General features: G+C 39.3%; 1 protein-coding gene across 1 annotated transcript in view; it reads left to right on the top strand.

The window, feature by feature from the left end:
- The window catches only part of MAGI2 (membrane associated guanylate kinase, WW and PDZ domain containing 2), a 1,282,556-nt gene that overhangs the window by 913,229 nt on the left and 341,534 nt on the right, over positions 1-27,793 (top strand). The gene's annotated exons all lie outside the window — the stretch shown is intronic.

Below are 27,793 nucleotides of genomic sequence, written 5' to 3'. Positions count from 1 at the left end.
ACATGAGCTCACTTTTTTATGACTAATTTATGCTTTTGGAAAAGGACCTTTGCAGAGTCTATCAGGATAAAGAAGAATATATACAAATGTCAGAGAGTCTCAAAAAATGTTATATAGTTACCTGTTTTATTTATCCTCATCAGTTGACACATTACCTTGTCTCACTGAATATGTTTAGTGCCACCAGGGGTCAAGGGAATGACACTATGTGTGACACAGACATGACCAGTAACAAAGCTGTTGGTTTTTATATTGCTCCTGAGTCATTTTTGACACGTTATTACTTCATTTGACATTCTGAAACTTTTCACTGAGGCTGGGTATAAAGGTGAATGAAATACCGGGACATATTTTCCTCATGTGAGTGGAAGCCAAACTCTATTTTTAAACTGGGTCATTTCAGGTAAACAGCCTTTGCCCTGCTTTGTACATCACTTTCTGTTTGAGACCTGCTATGCCCTGGGAGAAGAAACTGTTGCAAAGTACAAGTTCCTTTTGCATGACTTCCCCAAGTTTGAGAATGCTTTTATGAGTCAATCTGTAGAAAGTAGAAAGGGCAAGACCTTGCCTGTTGAAAGGATTGTGTGGTGTACTCCAAGGAGCCCCAGCTAACCTGTCATCTGCCTTGCCTATGAGTGAGGCTCACAAAAGCTGCTGGACAGCAGCTATGATGCTTCATTGGCTGCTCCCTACACTGTGAACATCTGAATATTCTCACCGGCACAGAGAAATAATACTCCTGCTGCCATTAGGAGCAGGTTTCATGTTTTCAAGTATGATAAGCTCTAGGCTCCTGCTCAGTCAAGCATCCTTCTGAGAAACCCTGTTGTTTCACTCTGATTATGCTGTGCCTTTGGTATAGATCAACCTTGGAGAAAGCTGCTGCTGGGGTCTTATATCTGTACTGCATCAATATAGCAGGTGACTGAATGCCGCTTCCACCCTGCAGCCATGAACCAGTCTAAATGCATAGGCCCCATGCATGTCTCAAATACTTGGGTGTGGGCATTGAAGGGCATCTAAATGGCTTCTGAGGACTGGCAAGCTCAGGAATGTGGCTGGGAATTATGAGGTGTGATTGTCAGGGGAACAGAAGAGGCTTACATGGAATTGTTGCATGTAGACGGGGTCTTTGAGCAGAGAAGTATGAGAGGGCTGATGTACAGAGCAACCCGTGTGCCAGATGGGCACCATTAGGAAAGATCAAATTGTGAAAGCTAAATGGGAGAAGCAGGAACTTTCTTGATTTTTGCTGTTGTTTGTTTGTTTGGGGTTTTGTTTTTTCTTAGCCATAAACATGAGTTCCCATGTAGGGAACCTCAAACTCCTCAAAGTTTATTAATCTCTCAGCCCACTTGCTTCATGGTGACTCCAGGGAGAACTGAGAGTTGAAGAGAAGGTCTGCTGCAAGGACTTTCTCCACATTAAAATTTCTCCTTTCAGGGTTCTCTGTGATTTGGCAGCCTCAGTCAGAAAGGATCCAAGTGGCTTTTATCTCATTGGCTTTCACTTCATTGCTCTTGGCTTTCATGGGAATTGTTTACTTGTATTGCCATTGTCTCTTGGGCAGGAACCTACAAAAGAGACTCATTTCTAAAACAGTGTCCTCCTCTCCAAACCTGAGTGGGCTTATTTAGCAAATGCAGCTCCTTTGAATAACATAAACATGATTCTGGGCCACATTCTTTACCTGTATACTTTTTAGAAATAAGAACCCTCTTGGATTAAAAAGACTGATGAGCTTGTCCCAGGATCTTTTCCTGAAAACCCTTGGGGTACCTTCTTATGTGAAAGACCTGGTTCAAATGGCATTTTTCTGCTTCTTGTTTCACCTGGTCCTCTGCTTTGAGAATGAACAAAACTCTCCAGGAAAGTATGTTTACCTCTGTCAGTAGGACTTAACAACTTGGATGCAGTTTAAGACAAGAGAAAAGTAAACATTTAAGTAATAGCAGGAGATCCAAGAAAAAGTCCCCTTTCCAATGAAATTTTATTTTGCCTTTAGCAGTGAGCTCTTTGTTTTCTGGGCTCCAGATTTTCAATCTGCTGATTGAGGCAAATGCTTCTTAAGTATCTGAGGGTGAGAGCATTGGGTGCTTTATGCTGAAACTGAACCATTTCCGGGGGGTTCTCTGTGACCTCCAGCACAATTTGAGAACAAGGTGGAATTTGCAGCTTTAGTGCCTTCAGGCTTGTGGGTTCCTATTGCTTCTGTCTGCAGTTCTCAGCTGGTGAGCCCACTTGTGTGTGTTTTGTTTTCTTGGCTTACAGAGTTTTAAAAGTAGAGAATGTACCAGAATAGGCTCAACTGGAGGTGACTAAAAGGAAATCTTGGGGAAACTGGCAGAGTGTGGTCCACTGGGGAGAGATAAGCACAACTGAAATTTTTTTGGTCTTCTGTGAAGGAAAACAGTGTCCTTCTGAGTAGTTAATATGGAGGTTAACAACTTGAATTTCAGACCAATAACTCTTCCACAAATATTTCAAGTTATGTGGGAAAAACCTTGAAAAGTGTATCTATTAAATGAAGAGCAAACATAATAATACTATTTGTCATTTATTGAGCATTTAGTATAAGCCAGAAACTGGGCTAAGCCTTATTAACACATTATCTCACTGTAATTCTCGCAATAGTCCTTAGGTGTTAAGTGCTTTAATTAACCCATTTATAGATAGGAAACAAGTATAGAAAGGTTGAATAAGTTATCCAAAATGACACAGGTAGCAAAGTGGCAGAGCTAGGATAAAAAACCAAAACAGATTCCCAAATTCAAGCTCTAACACTGCTGAGGCATTTGATGGTTGAGTTTAAGTCTTAGGCAAGTCCAGGTTGGGCGATAAGAGGCAGAGGACCACTAGGGAAATAGTGAAAATCATAATAGCCAACCAGCGACTTCTTGGTAGGAGAGAGTGGGTTTTCAGGGAGTTAGCCTTATTGAAAGGTTAAGGTCGGTGGTATGCGGGCAGGCTAAGTAGCCATCTTAGATGGTGAATAAAGAAAAAATGAATTCATTTAAGGAAAAGGGGATGGGGTGGGGATATCCAAAAGGAAGGGCTACAAAGCTGCACAGTCAACGGGTACTGGGTCCATAGTGGCAGCAAAAATGTACTTGGGACAGTGAAACAAGGAAGAGCATAGAAGAAGAAGCAAGAGAGCCTAGGCTGGGCTGCTTTGGCTCCCTGAGAAGTCAGAGAGAAGGGGGCCTTGGAGACAGGTTCACGGGGTAAGCCTGCGACAAGCTGCCACTGCTCATTGCTCCCCTGGTTGAAAGTTTCACGGGGTCCCCTCTGAGGGAAGAAGGGGGGTGGAGATGACACTGGTGTGCTCTCTTAGTGGGTAGCACACGCTGGGTCCTTTGTCTTGAATGTATTGATTTCTTTCTTGCAGGTGGAAATCTTAGGGGAGGTCTCAGGGGAGGGTCTCAATAGAATATTCATCAGCTTTCCAGGTGTGCTCTTTCAGGGTTGTGGTCTCCACTGATTGCTTGGTGCAAGGACTGGAGGTCATTAGTCAATGTAGGCAACCACTTGTCTGGTTTTGCTGCTTTTCTGAGCCTGGGGCTGAAATACAACTGAGGCCTAGATGTTATCTTTAGGGTGGAAATGCTCAGGGGTTCTAAACTGCTTGATGCTGGAGGAGGATAGGTTAACCTGGGGATAAGGTTCTTGTTTTCCCAGTTTTGCCGCTTGCAAAGCATCTGGAGCTTCCTGCCCTGGTGAGTTTCTCTACTGAGTTTTCTGTAACTGAGTTTCTGTAACTGGCCCATCTAACACTTGCATTTTCATTTTGCTTTAAAGATTGCTTTTTTTATCTTTCCTTATTTTTGTTTCTTCCTCCTCCTGCAAGAGATGATATCTCTTCCCTTCCTCATGTTCCCGCCGTTTTTTTTACATCTCCAGATTTTAAGCTTTGCCCTTTTATGTCCCACTGTCTTTCTTCATTCACTGTCCTACTCTGAAACCCAGGCTTTCATTATATGTAGAGGAAAAAGTGTAGTATAGGAGACGGAGTGAGCTAAACTCATCCTGTTAAATAACAAAAATTCAGCCAAGTAAATTGTAAGATTTAATTGGCTTTAATGAACAATTTATGAATCAGCATCCCATATAGCAAAATGGAAAAGAGCTCCAAAGGGCTTTACAGAATGAAAGATTTTTAAATGCAGAAAGGGGGCCAAAGAAGGGAATTATTAGCAAAGAATGCATTGTTTCAGTCAGGGTTGCCCTCCCAAGGGGAACAGAAGGGACTTATGAGGAAGAATACCTCACTAGAGTTGACCAGGTAATTCTATGTTGGCTGGTTAAAGGTTTCATTTCTGGGAAGCTAAAATTGCAATTAGGTTAAGTATTAGATCTTGCTTGGTGATGTGAGGCCTAACACAAGTGATTTGATTTTAGGCTTATTGTCTCTTTTTAAATAATCTTCTCCCTCCTCTTTCATTCCCCTCTCTGAGAGTGATAAGAGAAAGCTCAGTCTAAAATGGCCCCCAGTTCCCCCCGGCTTGCCCTTCCTGCACCCGCCACTTTCCCGAGCGCCGAGCTAGATAGGTGAGCCCCGGCCTCCTGCAGCAACCAGGCGGAGGCGTGGACGGGGAATAACCCCTTGTCCAGAGGCGTGGACGGGGTATAACTCCTTGCCTGATTGTGCTTGGGGCTCAGACTTTGGACTTGGACTGCTCTGGGCCCGCTGGCATGAAATAAACCTCCTGAACCCCAAGCCTCCGAGTCAGCTTGGTCCTTCCCTAAGGTGAACGTCCCTGGTTCTGCAACAAGAAAGTGAAGAAACATTTCCTCCTCCAATAAAAAAGAGGAAGGAAGGGAAATGTTTCTTGTCTCCTTTCCAGAGACAACTACTTGAGCTGGTAAAACCATCTACCCTCTGCGTCCATACATTTCTTGTCCTAAGTTATCACAGCTGTCTATCGTGTCTTCTCTGAAAGCCAGAAGATGTTTTGAGTCCCTGATATGCTTGATGCTTACTGTGGAACCAGTAGATTTGAGTGTATGGTTATAGTTTTACACAATGACCTTTTTAATCTTCCAGGTTCTCCTCAATATACAATTGTTGTAATTTGCTTAATTGATGAAGTTAAGCCATGGTTCTGATACAGGGGAGGAAAACTAATTTCTCCTCTCTCCTAAGTTCTTGGCTCAGACTCCCTGTAATAAAAGACAGATTAACAGGAGAAAAGAAAACATAAGTGTAATACCACGCATATCTTCTGTAGAAATGGGGAAGACCCAGGAAAAGTGAGCAACTCCCCAAATGGCCCAAGCCATACCTTAAATACTATCTCCAGCTAAAGACAAAAGAAGATGTGCAGTGGGGGGAGCCAGGTATGGGAAGCTATCAGGAAGAGCACAGTAAACAAAGGTATGGTTGTTATACAGAATTAAGTCCCTTACCTTCTCCACTGATAAGTTTATGGAGATACAGTCATCCTCCTCTTCCTAGTACTGAAAGGGAAACAACCTTACAAATGGAGATTTCCCTTATAAATGTAAATGTCTCTTACAAAAGGGTAACTTCTACTAGGTTTTCAGAACTTTTTCTATATCTGCTGTTTCTTAATCAGCATAAAATAATCTTATGCCAAAGAGGCATATTTTAGGGTTGCAAGTTTTGTTCCCCTTTACTGATCCAGTATTATTTTTTCTATTAATGCACAGAACATCGACCTGGATTCAGCCAATTTTTCTAAAGTTGTAAAGAGCTAAATATTTAGGCTTTGGTCTTGGCATAGTCTAATCTTTGAATCTGTTTATATTTTTTAAAGGGAGTATTTGAATAAAACTGACTTCTGGGAGGAATATTTATATCAATCTATATTTTCCTCCCAAATTAAAATAATAATTTGATTTTAGTATTTGTCTAGATGAGACTGTGACACAAATGTTTCATCATTTATTCAGTTGTTGGCTATATTAAGTTTGGCCCTTTAGAAACCTATAATGTGAAAAATCCTCACATTTTACATTGTAGGAAAATGTGTGCATAGTCTAAGTCAGTTCTATTCTGGCTTTAAAACTGATGTAAAGAGAATCAGAAATTTTTAAAAAGAAAAATGTTATCTATTTTTCAAAGATCGTTCTGTGCTTTTGTATACTTTGCCTTATTAACTCAACCCAGGTGCAGCTTGCTGTAGCTGAGAAAGCCCATCAATGCTGACATCATCCAGAAAGGTACTGAAATTACAGAAAACACTTCACTGCAGAACCACCAGTGCTTTCGCAGAGAGAGGCCACGTTATGCTATTCTGTCTGAGACACACTTTGCTAAATTAAACATAAATGGAGAAAATTCAGAGGAGAAAAATTTTTTGAATGACCAAAGGAATAGGAAGTTTATTCAATAAAAAAATCAGTCTGGAGGTTTAAAGGTTGAGAGAAAATTAATTGAAACCTATAAAGCCAAGAAGGATATAGGTAAGGTGTAGAACAAGTGAATCATCCAATCCTGAGGGACAGCAATTACAGGTTGTCCTTTAATGATTAACAGGTAGATTTTAGCCAAGTGAGGAATAATAAACACACGTTGTAACAGTTCATTTCCCCAAAAGCTATCTGATGCTATGTCGATTAACTAGGCATTCGAGCTGAACGTGGGGTTTGAAAAAGACAAGGACACAGGTGGGTCTCAGGCCTGTGATTTTAACAGGAAGGAGAAAAGCTGTGAGAGACAGACTTAGGGGTATATAACGGTAATTCTTACTCGGACCATTTCTATCCTTGTCTTACAGATGGAAGTGGGGTACCCCTCTCCCCACTGAGTGCTAGGGGTGGGGTCCTTAGGATATCTTGAGAAAAATTTTTCTGAGACTCACAGAGGAGGGTGAGTGGTTTTTATTTGCATGGAAGTACATCCTTGGGTTTCCAAGCTCCCATTTCCTTAATTCAGTCCTGGAAGAAGTGCAGCTGGGGATTCAGTAGAGCTAAAAGCAGAGCCTGTGTCCAGAGTTTCCGCTCCGTGTTGGACTTGGGTCCGGTTTAGCATTAGGCTAGTTGCAGTCCGTTAGTCCACTGGGTGGGGTCCGCATGGCCACGAGCCATGTGGGTGAGTATAGGAGCTCAGGAGCATGAGACCACCAAGAGAGCCAGGAGCCAAGAGAGGAAACTTCTTTGTTTAGGACATTAAATATCTCAAATCCTCCTGCACTTGCAGTGGCCAAGCCTCCTCTGGCCAATGCCCTGATCCCAGGTGTGACCGACAGGCAAGAACCTTCCCTATTTCACCCAAACTTTACTGGGCATGCATCTATTCCACTCTCTCTCCCCCGCTGTCGTTCAGTCCCTCCCTCTAGCAATCTTCCTGGGGAGTGTTAATCTGCAGCTTCCTGGCAAAGCTTCACAAATGGCACGCCTGTACTATTTGGCCTTCCCTTTGCTCCCTTCCTGTTATTAATAACTAGGTTAATTACAATGGTAACACTTGGACCTTTGTATTGTTCACCGGCAACTACCGTAAAGAGTGAAGATGGGAATTACAAGCATAAAATGCTAACCAGGTTATTTTATCACATAATTGATTTGTTATAGTTATTAAGGTCTTCCTGGAAGAGTTAAAATTTCTCACTAAGATGAGATGTTATCATTATCTGATATTAAATATTTGTCACTGTGTGTTCATACTTAACCCATTCCTAGTATCATTCATAATGATGTTATATATATGTGTATATATATATATATATATGTATATATATATATATATATTTAAATAGATTATTTATTTATTTCCATAATGTAGGATAAATATTCAGTCCATTTTATTACATGATATTTTAAACTATATGGCACAATACAATAAATAACAATAGGAAACAAACTATACTACAAATAGTTGGAACAAATTTGGTAGATTATGTCTATTTATATACTAAATATTATCCCATTGAGGCATACCAAAGTTTGATTACCAAGTCTATTGATTAGATACAAAATAGTAATATTTTCTCTTCAAAAGTCAACAAAGCATAATTACTACACAAGTCAACAGTAAAGAAATATGTATTTCAGGACATTCAAAGAAATCACACCAAATCTTTATTCCAAAGAACCACGATCATTGTATTAGCCTCTTGTCTCGGGTTTTACTGACTAGAAATAAAATATTGGGAGAGTTTGTTTACTTCTGCTATTTAAGCAAAGTTAGAATTAGAATCTGAAAAATGTTTTAATTATACAACCTTGCAATTATTACAATCTAAATATCAGAGGAGTTTAAAAAAATTGTTAATTTCTAAACAGTCATGCTTCTACTTTTGTGAGTTCAAAGATAAATTGTTTCTGGCAAAAGGAAAAACTAGTATTACCTGATATTTTTTGCAGACCTCTACTGGATATTTTTTCTACTAAATTAGGATTCAGCCTATTTTGCTAAGTGTAAGATATGGATAATTTTGTCAATGAAAGAAACATTCAGACCTGTAGAGAATTTTTATGAGTTAATTTGAACCAAACTGACAGCAATTGCCAGGAAGCAAAACCTCAACAGATTGAGAAAATGCTCTGGAAAATAGCAGTTCTGCACCCTGCTTTATATATTACAATCAAAAGAGGAGGTGAAAGTGAGTTACATGAAATCTATTGGTGATAGAATTGGGAGGTGGGAGAAGCAAAGTGGGGATGGAGGAGACCTCTGGATTGGCAAAAAAGTAAAATGATAGACATACTTCTCTTACAGGGTAGTTAACAGTCAACAATTAATATGATAATAATAACAATGAGGAGATTTGTGGTCTCTGCCCTGGTTCAGTGCCTGTGCTTTAGGAGGTCCAGAAAAAGTTAAATTACTTTGTTTTTGCAAAAAGCATGTTTATCAGGTATGTTATCCTAAATGCAAAAAGACAACAGACAGGCTCAGTTAAGGTAAAGACTCAACTTTGTCAGGGAAGATTCTAGCCTAGGACATGACTACCTGCCATAAACTGCTTTTACTTAAAAAGTTTTCATTTTAGCCCTGCCAGGTGTGGCTCAGTGGTTGAGCGTCGACCTAGGATCCAGGCGATCAGGGTTCGATTCCCGGTCAGGGCACATGCCCGGGTTGTGGGCTCGATCAATGACTCTCTCATCATTGATGTTTCTGTCTCTCTCTCCCTCTCCTTTCCTCCCTCTGAAACCGATAAAGATATATTTAAAAAAAAAAAAAAAGTTTTCATTTTAGATCACCCTATGTAGTTAGTTTAGGTCTCTGAGTTTGCAAGGCCACCACACAGGCCTCCCCCGAGCTTGTCAGGTTTAAGTTGGTGACCCCTTTTTGTCCACACTTTAATGGTTTAATATTAATTTTAATAAATTTGCAATTTAATATTTATTTATTTATTTATTAAAATATATCTTTATTGATTTCAGAGAGAGGAAAGATGAGGGAGAGAGACGGAAACATCAATGATGAGAGAGTCATTGGTCGAGCCCGCAACCCGGGCATGTGCCCTGACCAGAAATTGAACCCCGATCTCCTGGATCCTAGGTTGACGCTCAACTGCTGAGCCACGCCCAGCTGGGCTGCAATTTAATATTTAAATAATACTTTACACGAAGTGTGAAATATTTGGTTTTTAAAAATAAATTTTATTTCACATATGTTTTTCTTTAAATTAGGAACTTTAAAGATTTGGGATAATTCTGATTTCATGATTCTTAAAAATTGGCTATAGTGCCTGGAAAATGTAAAAAGTTCACTAGGTATCTTAACATTTTATCTACGTGAAGCCAAATGACTTTTTTTTAAATGTATCTTTATTGTTGAAAGTATTACAGGTGTTCCATTTTTCCTCCAAAAAATGACCCCTTCCACCTCGCTCCCACACCCTCCCTAGGACGTCAACCTGTTATTGACTGTGTCCATGGGTTATGCATATAACTTCTTTGGTTAATCTCATCCCACCCTCCACCACCCTTCCCACTTTCCTCTGAAATATGACCATCTGTTGCATGCGTCAATGTCTCTGAATCTATTTAGTTCATCAGATTCTTTTGTTCATTAGCTTCTTCGTAAAGAAGATCCTTCAACATTACATGTAGTGCTGGTCTGGTGGTGATAAACTCCTTCAGCTTTTTCTTAACTGTGAAGCTCTTTATCTGACCTTTCGTTCTAAATGATAGCTTTGCTGGGTAGAGCAATCTTGGTTGTAGGTCCTTGTTTTTCATCACTTTGAATATTTCTTACCACTCCCTTCTGGCCTGCAAAGTGTCTGTTGAGAAATCAGCTGACAGTCATATGGGTGCTCCCTTGTACGTAACTAACTGCTTTTAAGCACTCTTTCTGCTTTTAAATTCTCTCTTTGTCTTTAACCTTTGGCATTTTAATTATGATGTGTCTTGCTGTGGGCCTCCTTGGGTTCCTCTTGTTTGGGACTCTCTATGCTTCTTAGACTTGTAAGTCTATTTCTTTCCCCAGGTAGGGGAAGCTTTCTGTCATTATTTTTTCAAATAGGTTTTCAATTTCTTGCTCTCTTTCTTCTCCTTCTGGCGCCCCAATAATATGAATGTTGGGCTGCTTGAAAATGTCCCAGAGACTCCTTACAGGATCTCCATATTTCTGGATACTTTTTTCTTTTTACTCTTTTGGTTGGGTGTTTTTTGCTTCCTCATATTCCAAATTGCTGATTTGATTCTCAGTGACCTCCACTCTACTGTTGATTCCCTGTAAATTACTCTTCATTTCAGTTCATGTAGCCTTCATTTCAAATTGCTACTTTATTAATTCATCAATGGTTTCACTTGTTTTTGTAATGATCATACTAATATGCTTGAGCATCCTTATAACTATAATTCTGAACTCTGTATCTAGTAGATTGATTGGTTCTATTTCATTTAGTTCCTTTTCTGGAGATTTCTTTTGTTCTTTTCTTTATGACATGTTTCTTTGCCTCCACATTTTGGCTGCTTCCAGGTGTTTGTGTTTATGTATTAGGAAGAGCTGCTATGTCTCCTGGAATTTGTAGAGTGGTTTTGTGTAGTAGGTGTCCTGTAGGATCCAGTGGCTCAGCCTCTCCAGTCACCTGAGCTGGGCCTTCTAGGTGCTCCCCTGTGTGGGCTATGTGCTCTGACCTGTTGTAGTTGAACTGTGGTTGCTGTTAGCGACACTGGGAGGAATTGACCCCTAGGCCAATTGGTGTGAGGACCAGCTGCAACTGCATCCAAAGAGCTTTTGTGCTGGAGACACTCCTATGGATCAGGATTTACTTCAGTGGAGCTTTGGTGTTCACCAAGTGCACCCCTTGAGTGTGTCACTTGAGGATGTTGCAGGGTTGTAATGCAGCGTAGTTGAGTCTGACCACCAGGTGCACTGTCTCTGGGGCCTCCCGGGAGGTGCAAAGTCAGCCTCTGCCAATGCCTTGTCCAGGGCCACCCAGTATGAGCTACACAGCAAACTGTAGTAGGCTGCTACTTGTGCTGGGCTTGGAGGTGTCCAGGAGAGGCCAACCCATGAACCAATGCAGGCTGCCACTAGTGTCAGGCCTGGGGCCACTCATCAAGACATATGGGGCATGCTGCTTTCTTTTTCAGAGATTTTAGGAAAGTCCTAAGCATGATGCTCAAGAGGCTGCTTGCATAGAAAAGCCACTGGAAATGGCCTGGATGAGCTTGCAGGTGGGGAGGGGTGGGGCCTCCAGGAATCATGGGGTGGGGCCACAGGTGTGAGTCATGTGCTGACAATTCAAATATGGTGTCTTCCTGCTGGCTGTGTACGGGGAGGGCTTGCCAAAGGAGCAATGGCTTCTGCCAGCTCTTCTGCCTGGGAGGAAGCTGCCCCTCCACCTCTTGCCCCAATTTCAGGCAGGTTAGTTCCTCCCTAAGTGTCCCAGGTCCCTTTCAAGCTGCTGCCCAGCACTGGGGCTCAGAGGGAGCTCATCTGAGTGAGTCCCGTGTGCGGGCCCTTTAAGAGGAGCTGCCTGGGACTCCCACAGCCTCTGTGACCCTCAGCCATAGTCCCCCCTGGTTCTCACAACCCGAAGTTGTGGCAACTTCTCTTCCCAGGCCTAGAACCCTGGGCTGGGTCCTGATGTGGGGCTGGGACCTCTCACTCCTCCGGGGAACTTCCACCACCGAAATTCCCTCCCTGGTTTAATCCACAGCACTGGGTGTGGGCCCACGGCTGCGTCTCTGTGATTCAGCCCCGATTCTCCCGTGTCTCCACCTCTCCTACCAATCTCAGTGCTTCTTCAGTTCCCTGGTTGTAGGGCTTCTGTTGAGCCAGATTTCTGAGGCTCTGAGTGATGGTTGTTCTGTATTTTAGTTGTAATTTTGATGTGGTTGTGGGAGGCAGCAGGTACAGCTGTTACCTATACCGCCATCTTGTTTCTTCTCCCCCAAATGACTATTTTAAAAAATCTTTGATAATTTCCTTGTGCATTTTAACTTTTACCTTGTTTCTTCTCCCCCAAATGACTATTTTAAAAAATCTTTGATAATTTCCTTGTGCATTTTAACTTTTACCTAAGTCTGTTTCCCCCTCAGCCATATTTTCACACACCTTTAATAGAGATATTCTGCTGAAGAATTTGAGTAGTTGCACTCAAGTTGTCAGATTTTAAAGCATAAAAATGTACCTCAATACATATATTTCATGTTTTAAATTATAAAATAGCCAGGTATGTACTTATGGATGAAGATCATGGAATCTGTATTTGCCATAGAGTCTGGGATCACCTTTGCCATCTACTACCTGACATTCTTTCTCTTCCAAGATTTTGTTTTTCTTGCTTTAACCAGCCAGTTTCATAAATAACATGGAAAAAAGCTTGTGATAAAACACCTACATGTCAAACTGTTAATATGATTTGGAAAGTCAATAAAATATCTGATAAATAGAACCTCATTCATTTAGCCTTTGAGAAGTAAGAGTCAGTCAGCTTCCATAGTATAATCAGATTGAATTTTAAAAGTGAGTTACCAACTACTGCTTTCTTTGCCCTCTCTAATTAGCAGTTATTAGCATCTAGAGAAAGTCAAAAGAAAACAGGGTAATTGTGATCTACCTTGACACCTTCAGTCAGCTTTTGAAAGTCCTCCGATTTGCAAGTGTCTCAAATAATTACCAAACCACTCATACCCTTATTCCCCTAAATGAAGTTAGTAATCATGGAGGCTAATCAACAATTTATTGAATCAACAGGAAGTATAAGAAGAGAGTTTATAAACTAAGTAGATGTTTTCTTTTGCTTAAAAACAAACAAACAAAACAAAACAGACTGCATACTTCATCTGTTTTAAGGGAGAAACCCAGCTCATAGAGGAGCTGTGACTCTATATACCTTACCCTGTGAGGAAAGTAAAAAATAATATTGTTGCCAGAGAAATCAGTGGGCCAGATTTCCCAGACACAAGTGGGGTTCTTGGGTTACTGTTAAAATAAGCATTTTCAGAAGCTCCCACAGGAGAATAACATGTGGTAAATGGCTTTATTTGCATAGAGTTACATTTATTGGGTTCCAGAGTCTCATGTCCCTTCATTCAGTCATGAAAAAGTTGTATCTGGGGTTCCAGCAGAGCCAAAAGGAGAGCCAGTTTCTAGAGTTTCCTTTCCATGTTGCAGCCTGGTCCAGTTCAGTATCAGGGCTAATTAAAGTCCATTAGTCCTTTGTGTGGGTCCCACATGGTCGTGGGCCATGTGGGCCAATGTAGGGAAGTGTGCCCCCTCCAACAGGAGCCCGGTGCATGAAAGAGAGAGAGAGAGAGAGAGAGAGAGAGAGAGAGAGAGAGAGAGAGAGAGAGAGAAGAGCCAAGAGAGGTGGAACTCCCTTTGTTCAGGTTTTGTGCCCTTGCAGTGGCCACACCTGTTCTGACCAATTACCTGTTCCCGGGTGTGGTTGACAGACATGCATCTTTCCAGGTCACTCAGACCTTACTAGGTATGTGTCCAGACTTCCTTTGTCCAATGCCTTCCCCCATTGATCAGTGGGGAACAGACTTGGGAAGTGTTAAATTAGCAAATCTGTATAAATGGCATGCCTATATTATCTAGCCTTCCCTTTACTCCATTCCTGTTAAATAATAACCAGATTATTACAATGGTATCAATATCATGTTCATGCAAACCCAGGCAAAATTGTGGCTCCATCCCATTGCACTTGGTGGAGTTTTTGCCTTTCCCTTTCCTTAGCAATCCCTCTTGTTGGACTTGAGAGACCTTAGTCTATTAGTGATCCCAGTTAGAAAGCCATCCCCTTTGAAATGTCAGTTTTTAACACATTACCATTTACTATACTACATGTGTTTGTGTTGTAGTAGAAAGCTCTAAGGCTTAAAAGATTCCAAGACCTGAAGGACTGGTGGTCTGTTGGGGAGGATCTCAGGAAATAGACCAAGTGCAACACTTTGAGGGGAGCATTTCTGCCTGCTCTTAGGCTGTCTCTTCAAAAGTGTTTCAGAAAGTTGGAAACTTTCTCCAAAAGTTTTCTTTTTCCAGACTTATTCATAGATTTTCCCATGGTAACTGTTTAAGGGATGTTCAAGGATACTATTACCTTCCTCATAATATGAAATAAGGTAAGGAACTTATGAAAACTAAATATAATAAGAAAAGCAAATGTGTTTTTCTCAAATTTGTATAAGTTTCCTGTAATACTGTTTACCTTTTTTAAATTAGTATTTTACTCAAACATTTGAGGTAATTTTATTACTGTACTTAGCCCATTACAAAAAGAAATCCACCCTCTGTAGAATATTTTAACTGTAGAATGTATATGCACACTTATGTACATGGTTTTAATTTCTACGTATTTCTTTTCACATCAATCCCAGCCCCCCTCAGGAGAATACTTTTCCAAGAAAGCTTGATCATTATAATATTTTATTCAAAATGTGTCTCAAAGACCAGACTCACCTGTGAACTTGTTAAAAATGCAGAACCTCAGGCCTCTTTATTCCAGGGCTACTGAATCAGAATTTGCATTTTAACAAGATCACCAGATGATTCCTGTGCATACAAAAGTTTGAGAAATGCTCTAGAGCAAGCCTTTAGAAAGGCAGTGTAACATTGTTATCAGTGGGGAGCTCTCTGGGTCCCCACCTGTTGCTGGGAGATGTGGGCTTCTTGCAATACCAAAAGGAATTTTCTGAGACTTGCACAGGAGAATGAGTGGCATTTTTTTCTGTGGAACTAAATCCCTGATTTTCCAAGGTTCCTTTATCCTTTGTCCGGCCAAGAAAGAAGTCCAGCTGTGCCTTTAGCAGGGCTAGGATAAAGCTATTGCCCAGAGTTTCTGTTCCATGTTGGCACAGTCTAATCCAGCATCAAGCTAGGTTAGTTTGTGTTCCCAGCTGCAGTTTATCAGTCCATTGCATGTGGAGGTCTGCATGGCCTTGGGCCATGCAGCCTCTAGGGCCGCATACCTATAAAGGGAACACAGGTGAATACAAGAGAGCCACAAGAACCAAGAGAGACATGGTCCAAGAGAGTGAGCTCCTTTGTTGGGGGGATTGTATATTCCCAAACATTGCAGGCCGGCAGTGACCCCACCATCTCTGACCAATAATCTCTGTTCCCAGGTTTGACTGACAGGCACCTTCCCTACGTCATCCTGACTTTACTGCACATCCTTCCCCGCTTTGTCCAGTGATTTGCAGGGAATGGACTGTGGTTCCCTGGGGAGTATGAAATTGCATCTTCCTGGTGAAGCTGCCCAGATGGCCATGCTTATAATGTCTGGCCTTCTCTTTTCCTATTATTAATAACTAGCTAATTACAGTGGTAACAACATGGTGGCTAGGAAGATTCTGGATCCTAAATGCATAATTCAAATCTCAACTCCATCATTTACTAGCCATTTGGTCTTGGGCAAGTTACTTAACTCTCAATGCCTCAATTTCTTAATCTATAAAAATGGGAATACTTATAGTACCTACACCTTCAGATTTTTGTCAGGATAAAGTGTGTATAAAACACCAAAGTTTTGGCACATAACAAGTACTATATAAGTTTTAGTCACTTCATATTAAATATGATTATATTTTCTTTATTATATTATTACTATTAAATATAATAATTATTGCCACTGTTATTAATAAGGGGAAGGCTTTTTTGTCATTTTGTTAAGATATTTTGAATAAACAGCTAAATTGCTAAGAAAATAGCAGTTGTTTGAGAACAACAGTACATATTTATTCTGTTCTTACTTGTGTGGTGCTAATGAGGCCAAGACTGTGGGCTTAATACCCTTGTCAATCCTTAGCTTCTCATAGAAAAACAACAATAAAGAAGAAAATCCATTTTTCCAGTGGAGTTTCCAGTAGAGAAAAAACCTCTCCCCTCCTCCTGCATAAACCTCTACCTTTAAGCCCTCCTGGTCTACCTCTTAACCCAGAGAACATCACAAATGTATGGTATTTCTTAAAGTGCATATGAGAAAATATTAAAAATGAAAAAAATCTGTCTGGCACAGCATGAAAGGAGGACCAGATGAGGAGGGGGTGGGAGTGCTGGGATGTTCTGATGATGTTTAAGTCAGTTATAAAAATGTATCATGGTCATTTATTAACATTTTTGTGCCACCTGCATTTTTAAAATACCTTTTAAAATTTGTATTTTGGAACAGAATGACCTACTACTTAACACTAATTATAAAAGCCAAGCTATAAATCAGATTTGACTATGAATTTAAAACATATACATTTCATGTCTTTTATTTGGAATGCACTCTCTAAATACTTTGATATTTATAATTGTGCTCTAAATTACTACCTTAAGGTTTCTATACTTACCCACTTTTTCTAAGAGATTTCTAAGATTTTTATTAGTGTGTGAGGGCAGCAAAATAATTTTTCCTCCCACCTTTTTAAATTCTTCTGGCTGAACTAATAATCAAATTAACGTGAGACAGATTAACAGGAAAAAAGCATATTACATATGTTCATAGAAGGGTTCCCTGAGAATATAGGACCTCAGGGCATATTGGGAAATTGAGGATTACATGCCATTCTAGACAAAGGAGAGGAAGGGAGGGCTCAAGAATTTCAAAAGGACAGTAAGCAAGTCACAGGTAAATGAGAAAGAGCTAATATGTGCTAAACAAATTCTTGCTGGGCCATCTAGAAACCATCGGAAGCAGAGGGGAGTCCAACAAACAGGCTTTACTAGCTTTTTCCCTGTCTGCCACCTTAATTCCTATATGCTAAGGTTAATATGCTAAGGTTCCCATCCCAAAGCATGTTTTTCTAAGTGAATTCTTTTAGGCAGGTGAAGGGGGAGGGTCAAAGATTCTTTTTGAGTCTTTTCCTTCTTAAAAATAACCATTTTAAAATAATCAATATCCCAAAGGCATATTTTGGCGTGGCAAACTTGGATCTCCCTGATTATTAACCCAAGTATTATATCTGCCATTATACTGTAATGGTGAATATGTGTATATGTGTGTGTGACCCCATCCTAGAGACATAGATGTGTAGAATCTGAACTGAGCTACTGTATCTCTGAAGCTTGAATCACTTATCAGTTGGTGAAGGGCTGTAGTAGCCTGGCCGTATGAGAAGAAGTGACCAGGTCTTTATCCAACAGGTGGGCCTAAGGAGAGACCTTTCCTTCTAGCACTGCACAACCTCTGACATAGCCATTCAGCTCTCATCCCTGTAGCAGGTGACCCCTGCTGGGCTTTCCTGCGTGTGAGCAGACCGTCCTTAGGAAAGGACCGTTGGTGCATACACAGATTTTTACCTTCTCCCACCATCCCAACTCTAACATGTGTAAATTCTGCGACATCAAGCAAACACATTTTTTGTGTGACTTCATTTCACAGCTTTTAATTTGGGTGGAAATTTTTCTAAAACTCTATACTGATTTAAAACAAAAGAAAACAAAATATGTTTCAGCTTCTTTTAATAAATAATAGCAATAGATGAAAAATTAATTTTTGAAATCTTTCTTGAACCTATTTACATTTTCAGCTCTTAAAGTTGATGGAAAGGAAGCCTAACCGGGAAATGGTTAGTGATTCTTTGGGAGAAAAAGAAGTGGAAGAACAAGATGACTGAGGAGTAACAGCTGAAATAGTACAATTAGAAGCAGGAGTCTGTTTGGTAGCATGACCACATTTTTTATTTTATTTAACCTCATCCCAGAACATGTTTTTATTGATTTTAGAGAGAGAAGGGAAAGAAAGAGGGAGAGAGAGAGGAAGAGGGAGAGAGAGAGAGAGATCAGTTGTTTTCCTCCTTTACATGCCCCAACTGGGGGATTGAAGCTGCAACCTAGATATGTGCCCTGCCCGGGAATCAAACCAACAACCTCTGGTATACGGGACTACACTTCAACCAGGTGAGCCACCAGGTCAGGGCATGACCACACTTTTAAAATAAGAATAAATTTAAATCACATCAAGTAACTAGTTATTAATGACCTCCTTTTAAGAACACAGAATTTAGTATAAAATTATTATTGATAGAGTGGCCTCCATGTCCCCACCTGTTGTTGGTGGAAATAGAGTTCTTGGGGTGTCTCAGCAATAAAAATTTCCTGAGGCCCCCATGGGAGAATGAGGTAATGTGGAAAGCTTTATTTCTGTGGAATTAAACCCCTGAATTTCCAAGGTCACATCTTTCTCCCTCCTGCCATGGAAAAATCCCCATTTTGTCTTCAGCAAGGCTAAGATTAAAGCCGCTGCCCAGAGCCTCCATTCTATATTTGCACAGTCCAGTCCAGCATCTGGCTAGCTTAGCTTGTGTTCCCAGCTGCAGTCCATTACTTGTGGGGTCTGCATGGCTTAGGCCTGAGGCTTCTAAGGCCACATGGCTATAGAGGGAGCACTGGCAAGTGCAAAGAAGCAGGAGCGAAGTAAGAACAGAGGATTATTTGTCTCTGGAGATTTTAACCTTCTAAGATTTTTTAGACTTTCAGTGGCTCCACCCCCTAGCCAATGATCTCTGTTCCCAGCTTAGGCTGATAGGCAAGCACCTTCCCTATATCACTCCAACTTCACTGTGCTTGCACCCGTCTTCCCCTTTGTCCAGTCCTTTGCCCCGATGATTTCTAGGGAATGGACTGGTGATTCCCTGTGGACAGTGAAGTTGCATCTTCCTGGTGAGGCTGCCCAGATGACAATGCTTATAATGTCTGGCCTCCTCTTTGCTTCTTTCTATTATTAATAACTAGCTAATTACAATGCTAACAAAACTGTCATAGTTTTTCATCTCAGTTCTTCCCCTCAAAGCTGTATGAATTTAATTAACTTCATTTTTCCTCACATTAGCTCTCTTATATATGTAACAAAAGAAAATGTATTTCAGCCACATGAGTGCAATTTTTTCATTTCTTTACATGTTATATTCAACTTCTAGAAGTAGGAAATAAAAAAATTATTCTAAGTAGTAAGAAAATGAGGTCAATTGATAAGTGAAAAAAGAAATTATGCCAAAGTTCATATTGTAATGAAAAGTACTTGCACATAACAAGGTTAATATTATATTCTGCCTGTTTTTGTAGAATTATGTTTATTATCTAAAAACATCAAGTATTGTTTTATTGTGATAAGAACACTTAACTTGTGATCAACCCTCTTATAATTTTTTTAAGTATAAAATACAGCATTAGCTATAAGCTCCAAAGTTTTATAATATCATCTACTTTACTGAGTCATCATAATACTTGAGAATACACATATGCAGCAACTGGCACAATGGGTAGGGGCTCTGTGGGCTAATTCCTGCTCCACCGGGTGCCCACAGCCCTGTGCTCTACAGCTGATGCTCTGATTTGTTTAAGGCTTTGTCCATGATGAGATCCTCTTCTGTTAGTGTTTAAAGCTACAGTGACCACTAAAACCTGCTTGTGATTCAAGTTATAAGTACATTCTTGAAGTACACATTGAAATTGACCTAACATATTTCTTCTTATTCAGATATCCTTTTGAAATTTTCTACTTTTGTCTTCTTGGCTTGATACTTCCCTTCAGACTAGAATACATTAGTAGGAGAATATATTAAGGTAAAAAATCTACTCTAAATTTTCATGCAAGTCCACTTACGGAAATAAGACTATTTCTCACAACCCCTGTAGGATGTATCAAGAAAAGCACTCCTGCCCTGTTAGTTGGGCCTCGTTCCATGCTCTGGGAGGTTGCTGGTTCAATTCCCAGTCAGGGCACATGCCCGAGTGCCAGGCTCTATCCCTGGCAGGTAGCATGCAGGAGGGAGCCTATAGATGTTCCACTCTCACATTAATGCTTCTCTTTCTCTCCCCCTTCCTCTTCCTCTAAAAAATGATAAAAATAATTATTTTTTTTGAAAAGGAAAAAAAGTGCTCCTATGAGACCTGTCTGCTTTCTATCATCGTTACTGTTTAACATGTGACAGGAAGATTTCCCCAACCCCATGCTAATTCATGTGTTTTGTAAACAGCCATTATAAGTAAGTCTTTTCAAAGACACTTTAAAAAAGAAAAGTTAATTGGTTCTCTATTGGCAACGCAATTACCATGTAAAGCCTCAGAAAACCCAAGGAGGCCCTACTGATATGGTTTCCTCTTAGCAAAACTATGGAGTTTTTACTCCAGTAAGCTAGATACACAAAGATATTAAGTGGAATTGACTCTTTTCTATTATTCTCCCCATTTTTTTCATACTTGGGAAGCCAGTCTTGCTGATCTGTACTTTGTTTCCAAGGTTTTCTCAACAATCCTTGTTATAGATGGGAATCACATCAGCAATTGCCCAGTCCTCTGGCAAGGTGACTGTTTGCAATAACAGTTTACACATTTGGCCAAGAGTTCCACAATTTCACCCTTGAGTTCCTTCAAAACTCTTGGGCGAATGCCATCTGGTCCTAGTGATTTATTTATGTCAAATTTGTCAACTAGACTTGGAATACCTTATGTACTCCTCACCTTTTGATCTATTACCTCTGACATATATAATTCCAACTTTCTTCCTCCCTATTGTTCTCTTTTCCAATCTTTTTTATTGCTCAAAATATCATTTTAAAATAAGGTTCCCTGTTTCATGAATTTTGCTTAATACTGTGCAAAGTCATATTTCATTTTTGTTACTGTGTACATGGCCAAGCTAAGTATTTTGTTTTGTTACTCAAGTTACATGGCAAATGTATGAATAGCATTGTTAGGTGAAATTTTGGTATAAGTGTTAATTGAATTAAGCCATCAGATTGAAAGGGTAGAAGGAAATAAATGTCCCCCATATAATATAATATCCTTATATTATGATAACTTATCATTCCCAGAGAACAGTAAAGGGCCAATGAAACAGGACTCTGTCAATATGACTTTTGCCAGAAAAGTAAGAATTTTCATTTTAACCTTTGTAGGTTGAGTTAAACAATGCAGTTTGTTATCTCCCAGGCTTAATTTTGAATGGAGTACTGAATATATTCTTAAACTATAGTTGGTTTTTATTTCTCAAAAGAAATAAAAGTTGTTTGTTCTAACGGCCCTCCCATTTTTTAAATTTACATATTTTTCATTTGAAGCACTCCCCCAATTTTTCAGTTCATGGAGTAATTCTTGACTTCTTGTTCCTCACTTCCTGCCAAGAACTCTTAGTGTGTACTGTTTGGTAATCACCACTGTTAAGCTCTCTGAAGGGCCTTTATTCAAGTGTTAGATTTAGTGATTCTAGTTACTGTTGTTTGGGTAGCAATAAAAGGCAAATGATGAGCAGGCTTTCAACAAACAGTCCTTTATTGGGACCAAAACTACCCTGGACTAGCTCCACCCTAAATTGCTGTGGCATACAACTACAGAAATTCAAAAAGGTTTGAATAACAGGAACTCCAAAATAACAAAACAGCCAGTGTACCCCAGTGTCCTCTGGCATCACAATCCAGTGAGGACAAATTAGGTCACCTCAGTATCAATGCCTGCTTATATGCGACTGTCTGATCAGTAGGACTCAACCTCCTTTCTGAAGTCTTCCCACAAATGTTTCTAAGATGTTATATACAATGTGGTCTGTCAGTGTTAGTCCCTATGCAAGTTCTGCCCAGTATTTCCTATGCTGCTTGAGTGTTCCATTATCCATGTCCTCAATTTGTGAAGCTCCTTGGGGCATCCTTATCACAACTTTTTCTGATAGTGTACATCACACTAATAATTTCTTTCACTGTTCTCAAAGCTGCCATTCTCTTGGAAGTTAATGTGTACTTGGATTCTCTGTAAAGGTGGAGAAAATAGTTAGATCTCCTGGACCTTCCTCCTTAAAAAGGCAGGAATGCTCAATCCCAGACTCAATCCCAGAGAGTGACATTTTTCTTAAAATTAGCTCTTTCAGCTTCTTTTCTTAACCATTTTCTCCTCGATGACTTTTAAGTAGATCAAAAACTTGGATGGGTGTAAATGCCAAGATGTTACCCCCATTCCAATTTCTATGTCCTTATGAGCCTGGTATCTCCTTACACACACACACACACTCTCTCTCTCTCTTTCATATACACCACCTTCCCTACTACTTACACACATACACACACACACAAATAAACCTATAGTATATTAACTAATGAACATAGACTAAAAGATTCCCAAAAGGGTTACCTAACTGTTTTTGAACAGCCTAGATCTCAGTATGGGCTCAGCAAAGACATCTCTCCTCATTAGCATTTCACCAAGGCTACCCTTGGCAAAGACACTATTCCTCTTTGTAGTTAATAAAAAAGAGTCTATCATTGTTAGAACTCTCATTAATGCTGGAAATCATCTGACATCTCTTTAAGAATTAGAGGGTAGGTCTAAGACACTAGCACTTGGATTTTTAAAATGTAAATACATACCTGGAACTATTGCATGTGCACTAATTCAGCTTCTAGAAATTCCAGGCTGATCAATATTTACTGAGATTATGCATAGCCTAATTACTATCTGTAATGAGCTTCATAATTTTTAGGCAGCTTGCCATTTGAGGGTAGGTATGAAGAGGGTATTCTTTTCTGATCTCCTGCTTATTGCAATTTTCAAACCTTACATGCTGTTTGTCAGTAAAGATAAAGATAATATCATTACATTAACTACTACTAGCCCACTCTCCCTATTACTACTACATTCATTTCTTCTCATTTACCATGTGCCAGGGTTTATGCTAAGCACAATCCACTATAGTATCTCATTAAACCCACCACACAACATTTTGAAGTAGGTTATATTTGGACTTTTCAGATGAGAATATGAAAACTCATTGTGCCATCAAACTCAACAATCACCAGCTTTCCTAAAGAGACAAGTTGGTGTACACAGCACCATCTAGTTCTATGCTGTCCAATATGGTGGCCACTAGCAACATGTGGCTATTTATATTTAAATTAAAATAAAATAACCAGCTCATTTTCTCAATTGCACTGGCTATATTTCATATGCTCAATAACCACGTGTGTTAGCAGCTATTATATTGGACTGTACAGATTACAGAACATTGCCATCATCATAGAAAGTTCTGTTGTACTACAAGGTTCTTGTCTCATTATTGCTGTAACTGTTCTTTCAGTTGCAAGCATCAGTGTCTGAGATTTCCTACCACATTCACCTTCTAGTGCCCTTCTAGTGCCCTTCCATTCTGCTGACTGATCCCAACAAACATTAACATGGCTTTATCTATTTGTGAATGTATCTTCTTTTGATAAGTTCCATAATGTACTTGGTTATTGCTTAGCAAGAAAATATGGAGTTTTAACCATTCTTCCAGTTGCTTCTGTAGTATCAATTTATGCTCTGCTGTTCTGTTTCCCTTTCTTTCTGCATTTTCAATAAATTTTATTTCAGAGTGAATCATAGTATAATCTTTTAGAAGATATTTTGAACAGCAGTTAAGATCACCATGTGTTGTACCAACCATGCCCTAACTCAAAGGTCCTCAAACACACAAAAGTGACAACTGCTGCCTAGATGACAGTGATTAAAATTTGCCAAATATGGTGAAACACATCTCAAATTCAGAGCTTTTTAAGTAATAAACAAAAAGCTATGTTAGAATTGATAAAATGTAAAAGCTTTGAATCTGAACTCTACCACTGAACTTTGTGTGACTGTGGACAATTTATGCAACCTCTTCAAGCCTGTTTCCTATAAATAAAATAAGCACAGTAATGTGCCCCCCCCCCCCAGGATAATTGTGTTATCCAAAAAAAAGAATATATGTAAATGATCTGTTCTTAAATAATTCACAGTCTAGGATGGAATAACATGAAAATAAATAATATATTGTATGATAATGATTATTATAGTGACTAAGTGAACTGGAGGTGTGATACTAAGGAAAGAGTAACTAATAAACTTTTGAAGGTGGACATAAAGGCAGCTGGGGAAGATTATCAGAGAGGTCTGTGAATGTGATTTTCTTCCCCCCTCCTTCCAACATGGTGAATGCGTCAGAGCATAGTCAATGAATGGTTTAATAGGAAATCTGTTATTTTTATGGAGTGTCAGGAGCAAGAATGGATCGTTTCAGTTGGTTTCAAAAGAAAATAACAACCTTTCAGTATATTACTCTCAGAAAATGGAACAATGGACAGAAAATCTTCACTCCATCTTTTGCACAAAGCAACTATATTTAGTTACTGACCTAAAATAATAAAAAATAATTAATACTTCCAGAACTTATCACTTCTTTTTATTAGGATTTTCTCTTTCTTTGCAAGTAAAATGAGGATGTATTGGTGGGTTTTCAGTGACTACTATCAAATGCTTTATATCTATTACCTCATTTAATCCTCACAAGTTTAAAATTGTTTTTGAGACAAAAAAGTATTTAGAGTATGCCACTCTAAACCATGCCTAATGTAACTTAACAAACCTACAGAGAATAAAACACTCTCTTTGACTATACAAGCTGTAGAAGAAAATGATTTTATATAATTCATAGTGTCTGAAGCATTTAATTAAAAGTGTCAATAGTTGTGTGTGTCATCTTGGGCTCAGCCCTGGCTTACCACATCAGTGCCTCCTTCACCCATCCTACTACACCCCCACATGATGCCATTGTCTGTGGGAATCTTTTGCACTTTTAGAATTTCACCTGCTACTCCTATTGTTTCAGACCACTTTACACCATTCACTCAAGTTACACCTTGTCAACAACCTTTGTTTGCTCTCCCACATTGTCTCATTCCTGCATCTCCACCTGGCATCCATGCTCATTCTTACCTAAGATACAGACTTCCATTTTTGTCTATTCTTCTCCCCAGGGTTGGGAGGCCCACCTTCCACCCACCCTCCTGCTCCCATCAATAGCCCTGTCTCCCAGAAATCCCTGCCCATCTTGGAACATCAATACCTCATCAACATGCAAAGTGTTGGACTGTGTTCCAACTCCAAAAGATTAAACATTGAAATATTAAAACTAACAACATTTAAACTTCACTTTATCATTGTGAAAGTAATTGTGGCTCATGTTCAAAGTCTTACAAAACATCTGGCTAAATGTTTTCAGACCACTGACAGATCTGCTTGCTCTTATTTGTGGGACTGAGGATGTCTTCTTATACTACATGGTGCTGCTTTGGGGGTCCTTGAGACATTTGCCAGAAGTGCTTCTTTCTTTCCATTTTATAGCTTAGAGTCAGAAAATGGGAGCAGAGAAAATATATTTCATGCTAAATTACATAATATTTTCCTTCCATAGAACTAGTCTTATTACTTTGAACTCCGGGCATTATATTTTAGCGTTTAGTGCATACATTTACTTACTACAGAAAGAATTATCTTAAAGCTTCTCTACTTAATATATTCTGTATTCAGAGCTAGCATAATAATGTCTTTATTTTATTTTCAAATATTTTATACACCTTTTTTTAATCCTCACCCAAGGATATGTTTTTATTGACTTTAGAGAGAGAGGAAGGGGGAGTGAGAGGAACATCGATCAGTTGCCTCCCATACATGCCCCACTGGGGATTGAACCTGAAACCTAAGAATGTGCCCCAACCAGAAATCTAACCCTCAACCTTTTGGTGCATAGGATGATGCTTCAATCAACTAAACCATCTGACCAGAGCTATATGAACCTTTTAAAATACAGTCTACCTGTTTTTGAAAGCTTTACACTATTACAATGCCTTCTGTCTGACCTCAACGTTCCACCAGCAGTACATTTAAATGGAATTAAGGTGAATGAGAATTTATACAGTTCTGCAGGTCTTGAGATTCCTTGCTTACTTCAAAATAAATTAACATCATGAAGGTATAATTTAATATTATTCTTTTATATCATTAGCTGAAAAGTTGAAGATGAGGCATAGGCTTTAAATGACGCCTTACAATAATTTCTAGATATATATGAATAAAGGCATTGAATAATTTTTAAAAGATTGGTAGGTAGTTTTATGTATTCCTAAGATAGACTTTTTAATAAAATTTCTTATCGCATAGCTCCACCCCTGTCTCAGATTAAATCAAGGCATGTATTTTTCAGATAATAGAATCCATGAAATCTCATTATTTAAATGTCTAAAATAATTATCAGTTGGAATTTCTGAAGAGATATCTTACCAACTCCTAGTATTAGCCTATTTTATGTATTTTGCACTTGAGTACTACTAAAAGAATACTTAAACAACATTAGTTTTAAACAGTTGTCAAACCTATTTAACCTTTTGTTCTGAAGTCGTATGCGGTCACTTTCTTGCCAGACATGGGCTGCAGGGCTGGGGCTGCCCAAATTCCACAAATAGCAAGTAGAATATATTTCTACTTTTTCTATGCTATAGGAAAAAAATGTGTGTGTGTGTGTGTGTGTGTGTGTGTTGTATGCAAGCCCAAATACATATGTTTGTTATGAGTAAATGAATGTGTGTGTTTTCAGAAGAAAAACTTATTTCTGTTGCCTTTTCTTTTAGTCTTTTAAAATTAGAAGCTAATAGATTATTCATATTAATAAAGTAATACATATTTTATATAAAATTTAGAAAATAAAAAGATACAAAGAATAAAATTAAATTCAACCACAATGTTACCATCCTGAGAAAAGTACTCTTAAATTTTAATATATTTCCTTCCAGTCTTTTCTTTGCATGTATACTTTTTGATGTTTTAGCTAAACAAATTTAGACAATTATTCTAGATATGCTATTTGATATTCTGCTTTACATAATAATGTATATGTACATATTATATATTGGTTTTTTCCCTCATGCAACTAAATATTTTGCATAATATGAATCATATTTTATCATATTCAGTTCAATTATTCCCTTATTTAAGGACATTTTTGTGGTTTCCAAATTATTAAAATAATATTTCACTCTTGGGCATCAATCTTCCCATACATACATCAATTGCCTTATAAGAGTAAAATACTGAGATCCAAGATGGCCTCAAAGTAAGTGGGAGGTACACTCACCTCCTCCCAGTACAACACTGGAATTACAACTAAATTACAAAACAATCAACCTGAATGGCCAACTAAGACCCGCTGAAGAGAAATTATATAACCCAGGATTTATAGAAGGAGCCACACTGAGACTGGTAGGAAGGGCAGAGATGTGAAAAGGGCTGGTCCTGCTCCCATAGACTGTGATTGAGATTCTGGAGAGCTATCTCAACTGTGGGGATTCACTTTGAGAAGCATGGTCTCTCAACTGCAAGCCAGGCTCCCCAGACCACAGCACCAGAGCCAGGAAGAGGTGCCCACATAACCTCTGGGGAATTTGTCCCCAGGGGAGAGCCAAGAGTCTACTAGAGACACAAACATGCTCTTAAAGGGCCAACGCACAAAACTCAATCATAGCCACTCACTGTGGGCTCCAGCAGAAGGAGGGTGGAGCAGACTAGAGTCCTGTAAGGAGAGACTGAAGTTTGTTGTTCTGGGAAGAGAGCTGAAGGGACAGCCATCAGGATCCCTGAGCTGAATTCTCCTCCCACACT

The sequence above is a fragment of the Miniopterus natalensis genome, chromosome 10 (assembly GCF_054644295.1).
Source record: "Miniopterus natalensis isolate mMinNat1 chromosome 10, mMinNat1.hap1, whole genome shotgun sequence".
Lineage (NCBI taxonomy): Eukaryota > Metazoa > Chordata > Mammalia > Chiroptera > Miniopteridae > Miniopterus > Miniopterus natalensis.
The sequence above is the reverse complement of the archived record's forward strand: the minus strand, read 5'-3'. Positions and strand labels throughout refer to the sequence as shown.